The sequence below is a fragment of the Garra rufa genome, chromosome 1 (assembly GCF_049309525.1).
Source record: "Garra rufa chromosome 1, GarRuf1.0, whole genome shotgun sequence".
NCBI lineage: Eukaryota > Metazoa > Chordata > Actinopteri > Cypriniformes > Cyprinidae > Garra > Garra rufa.
The window spans coordinates 11,627,755-11,633,414 of NC_133361.1; the positions used below are offsets into that span (position 1 = coordinate 11,627,755).

The window sequence follows — 5,660 nt, forward strand, 5'->3', positions numbered from 1 at the left end:
TCAAAGTAACAAACATGTTACTACAGCAAAACAAATCATTCATCGTACATCTTAAACATGTATTCAACATTTAAGTTTATTGAACGTATAAAACACATAATTCACTTATTTTAAAGACGATATTAAACATTTCCATGTTTATAAAAATAAACATTTACAATACTTTTAGACGATCATGTATATAAAACAGTAACAAACATGTCACTACGGCAAAACAAATCATTATACAACGTTCATTTTATATTTTTAAGTTTACTGAAGTTATAAAACATCAAAGTAACAAACATGTTACTAAAGCTAAACAAATCATTCATTGCACATCTTAAACATGTATTCAACATTTAAGTTTATTGAACTTATAAAACACATCATGCACTTTTTTAAAGATGATCACCATGTTTATTCAAATTAACATTTACAATACTTTCAGGTGGTCATAAATATAAAACATAGTAACAAACATGTTACTACAGCTAAACAAATCATTCATCATAAATTTTTAAACGTGTTCAACATTTAAGTTTATTGAACTCATAAAACATTTGATTCACTTATTTTAAGATGATACTAAACATCTCCATGTTTATTAAAATTAACATTTACAATACTTTCAGAACATTGAAATCCATTCTGTGAATGAAATATTTGCAAAAATGTTTAAGTTGGAATATAAATAAAACTCTTTGGTCCTCCCAGGGATAAACTCCAATGTGAAACTGATGGTCTGCTCCAGACCCCTCAAATGGACTGATTAGTGATGGTGATGAGTAAACCAGATGTTTTCCTTGAAAAGGAGTTTCCCTACAGATAATGTCCGGTGGTTCTTGCTTAAATTTCAACTAAAGAATATTTTATATTAGATTTATTTCACACCATTCGCTTTAGATTCCTAAAGTTTCTTATTTTAATCATAATCATCAATGTATATTCCCCTCACACACACACACACACACACACACACACACACACACACACACACACACACACACACACACACACACACACACACATAAAAACACTATAAGACATGTGTATGTTTTAAAATAAAAGTATTCATATATTCCATTTATTTTGAATGTATGCGATGGAGCTTGTGTCAGACACAAAGTTGATAATTCCTTTTTGAGTTGTATCTTTTAGAAAACGTAATGTTTATTTTATTTCAAAAACATGTTGCTGCTTTAAAGGCTATATAAATAAAAAATATCTAAATATATATCTTGAGCCCAATAGCTGAATATCATTATTGCTGTACTCATACTTTTCTGAATGATCTTTATCAGCGTAATAAATATCAGGGATAATTAGCCTTCACTGAAAATATACTATTGTTCATCTACTCTAAAATATATGTAGACAGTCAGCATATGTTGATGGTCACGTCTTTGAAGAGAGAGCTTTACCCATAATGATCACAGGTTTGTTTAAAATGTTTGTTTCAACAACAACTTGTGGGCCATAAGGATGCTACAGATTTGAGAAAAGACACCCCCCAAATGCATCTCATGGCTTTCTTCGAATACCCGCTGACTTTACGCGTGAATGACACAACACATGTGAGGAGTGTTTTCAGCGGGTCTCCTGAGAATATACAGTTGCCCTGAAAAAGCTAAATGAAAAACATTCGGACACATACGTGTCACGTGTGCTGCGTGCTGGACGGACGAGATGAGACGAGGAGTACAATAAACACTATTTTAATAAATCTTCTCAATATACACAGGCGGGAACAGGCAGGAACATAGAGACATCCACACACGAAGAACATTCAACGATTAAAGACCGACATGAACTGAAGATACAAACAGACTTTTAAAGGGTGACTAGATGATTAAACACAGGTGACACAGATGACTAATAATTAAACACAGGTGATGGGGATGACAGGCTGATGAGGGTGAAACCAAAAATGACAAAATGACAGGGGGAGACAGAGACAGATGAACAGACAGGACTGTGACAATACGAGATTCCCAATGTAAGGCGATATCTCCAACGTCCGGCTCATGGACACTTGCAACTAATCGCGAAACACACAACACTTTACACTCACTGTTATTCATTTATTCAATGATTTAACCCACATATTTACATTCAAATTTTGCTCCTAATATACTGCTACTTTATCAGTCTGATAAATGTGTGGTCAACACTGTTCATGATAAAACGGTAATCATGCTACCGGGTAAGTTAGACACAATGTTGTTTTAGGAAAGTGATGTTTTCATCAAAGCCAGATAACAAATTATTCCTTCTTAACAAACCTACATTTAAAATTTTACTCCGAGGTTCCAGTGCGGGGGAACCAGGTGAGATATGTTAATCCTTCAACATTTTATGTATATAGCTTTTTCTAATTGTATCAGCTGAGCTTGTTTCAACTGTTTATGGCCTATTTCTTAGGTTATTGTTTTTGACCCACATAGGTATAGAGTCAACCTTATCGTCCTTGCTATTCCCCTACATACAAACCCCAAGCACCAACCTAAAAAAAAAAAAAAAAAAAACAGTTACACGTCATGTCAGAAAGGTGTCATAATGCATACAGAATACAGCAATCCCCCTCGTGACTGACATTTTATGTCATCAAATGATCAGGACAAATCTGTTCACATCTTGTTTGTTGGATTGTATATGACTTTAAACGAGTCCTTCTCTATGTGAGCCGTCAACATTCAGTGATTATAAATAAATTGAAATTCAGAAAATCACTCTCTACTTGAGAGTGGTTGACTAAATGGGTATTACTTTTAGGATGTTATTTCCATAATAATAATAATACGATAAACCGTCAACGCAAAAAGTAAAGGCTCAGTGTTTTTTACTACTATTACAACTGAAACAAATCTTACCATTGTGCTCAAGGCTGCAGGTTCAGTACAGTTTAACACTTGAGACACAACACAAAGGAATTTGTGCACACAAAACACCCTTTATAACTCAAGAGCCCAAATCATCAAGAAAATTACCAAATGAAAACAGAAAGGTCATTTGTGATCGTTTGGGTATATTTTTATGCAACGTTTTAAATAATTTTATTTTCTTATGCCACTATATCATGACCTCTTGTTCAGATAGCTGACGACAATGTTCATGTTTTATTTGTTGTAATCATTTCTTTCAACATTACCCCTTGAAAGAGTCAACCTACTAGCCATTGGCCATGTGCAATAGCATCTACCTTTTTTTTTCTAAGTTGCTTTTGTAAGATTTGCTAGGGGTACTATGTCACCTCGTTGTAACGTGATCACAATTAAGAAACATAACATTATACTACATCCCCTTGAAAAGGATAAGGACATAGTCTTTTATGCAAGAAATATGTATCAGCAAATACCTAATACTAAAATCCTCTCTTGTAAACTGTATACCTTTGTCCTTGTTTTTGGCCTGTTTTTAGACGAAGACTATTCTCAGACTTTGGTCAAACATACCACGAGCGTTCGCAGGAAAACTAGAACAAGCACAGTATATGAGAATTAAATGAAATTTACTTTTAGAAAAATACTTTGGAGCTTCCCCCAGTCTGTCTACGAAGCAGTCAAGAGACACAAGGCCTCAATCTTACCGTTCCTCTGCTGCATATACATCTATCTCATTTGAAAACACAAAGTTACACGTTACAAGTTGAAGATGGTGTGGTAACACCATTTATTTATTTATTAATAAATAAATCACGCTTGTTTTAAGCGAAAAGGATGATTCTTTTAGGATGAGGGTTTTAGTTTTTTGTTCCAGGAAACATGGGCAACTGCAGCTATGTGTTGTCATGTAGTCATGTTTTTGTCACCATATCTTAGTTCTCTTAATGTTTTACGATTGTACATGTTTGTCTAGCTTAAATATTTGTTTTAAGTCTGTTACAAAAGTGACAGACATTACATTTATATGTATTTTTAAATCATTACGGTAGAGTTACAGGTTTTGGGTAGTTTAGGGTAGGCGCATGTAAGCAATGAAAACTTAAATGTGACAGACACGAACATCACTCAAACAGTCCACCGTGTCAACTTTTGATAAAATATTGCTTTAAACCTTATCTTCATTCGAGACATTTAACCTACATTACATTATTATATTATCCTAGTTTATATCAGTTATATAAGTTACACAATCGTTTCTTAATTATTATTCCCATTCACACGCGTACGTTCTATTCTGTCTAGCATGCCTACAATTGCTAGATATCTTGACCTTATTCGTGTACGAAACGCCGCTAAAGTTTTTCATAGCGTTACACTTTAAAACCAGAACAATTGCATCGGTTTCCACATTTGCGTTCTTTCTCATTGAAATTTGTTTAACATTCAACTGTTATTGTTAGACCCATACGCTTTGTTTCCTAGTTTTTGTTAATGCATTAACAAGCTCTTTGTTCATTTACGTCGATATTTCTGTGAATTTGCTCGATTGAATCAAATATTGCTTTTATACTTTGTCTTCATTTTGAAACATTTACGTTATGTTATAAATACTACCCTAGTTTATATCAGAAATAAACACTACCTTCTACTCATCTTCTGTGTCTGTGAGGCATTTAAGAAGGACATTTTATATTCTGCTTTCTCTCATCAGTGTGTGGTCAAGCCTCCTTCAACGACAGGGTTGTTGGAGGGGAGAATGAAACAACAGGAGCTTGGCCATGGCAGGTCAGCATTCATGCCGGCTTTGGCCATAACTGTGGCGGGACTCTCATCACTAAAGACTGGGTTTTATCTGCAGCGCACTGCTTCCAGGAGTATGAAGTTTAAGGCTTAAATAAAGCTTAAGATACATTTGTAGATTGATAATAGTGGGATTAAAGCAGATTTTCTCCTTTTACAGTTTCCATTTGTTTAAAGTTGTCATGTACTTTGGTCGCCTGACCCAATCTGGCACAAACCCTTATGAGGAGTCCAGGACAGCAAGTCAAATCATCAAGCATCCTCTCTTTAACTATCCAAATCCTGACAATAACATAGCACTGGTCCAGCTGTCCTCCTCTGTGACTTTCTCTGATTACATTAGGCCGGTCCGTCTGGCAGCGGCTGGTAGTGTGTTTGCTGCAGGTACGGAGAGCTGGGTTACTGGATGGGGCTTGCTGCAACCTGAAGGTGGGTGAACCTTTGTTTACCAGTTATACTCAATACAAACAATACTGAAAATCTCAACATTTGACATAGAAATGGTTTTTAAAAGTCATGAAATATGTCCTTTCATCTGTGTCACAGGCCCACCATCTAATATACTGCAGGAGGTGATGATACCAGTTGTGAGCAACAGTGAGTGTGCTAAGGTTTATGAAGGGGTCACAAGCATCACAAGCAATATGATTTGTGCTGGACAGGAAGGGAAAAGTATTTGTCCGGTAAGATACCAATCTTTAATTTTTAACCCCTTTTAACCCAAAGCAATTATAAAAACCCTTTCACTGCTACACTTGTTGCTTAATTAAGCCCCTTATTAAACTCATACACTACGACTGCTTTTTACTCCACCAGGGCCTGTATTCACAAAACATTTTATCTTAGCACTAAGAGTTCTCCTAATTAGCAGTAAAAGTTTTTAGCTAAGAGTTTTCTTTTAAAACCTATTCACAAAGCTGCTGAGACAAAGTTTTACTAAGGAATAGAGAGAAGTCCTAAGCTAAGAGTAAAAACTATGCACACTGTGATTGGCTG

At 35.1% G+C, this 5,660-nt stretch overlaps 1 long non-coding RNA gene across 1 annotated transcript; it reads left to right on the forward strand.

The window, feature by feature from the left end:
* The first annotated feature begins 4,615 nt into the window (after positions 1-4,615).
* On the forward strand, positions 4,616-5,348 carry LOC141331212 (uncharacterized). Its single transcript, XR_012355246.1, has 3 exons — positions 4,616-4,738; positions 4,842-5,093; positions 5,211-5,348. It is a non-coding gene; the product is annotated as an uncharacterized lncRNA (long non-coding RNA).
* Positions 5,349-5,660: the final 312 nt, after the last annotated feature.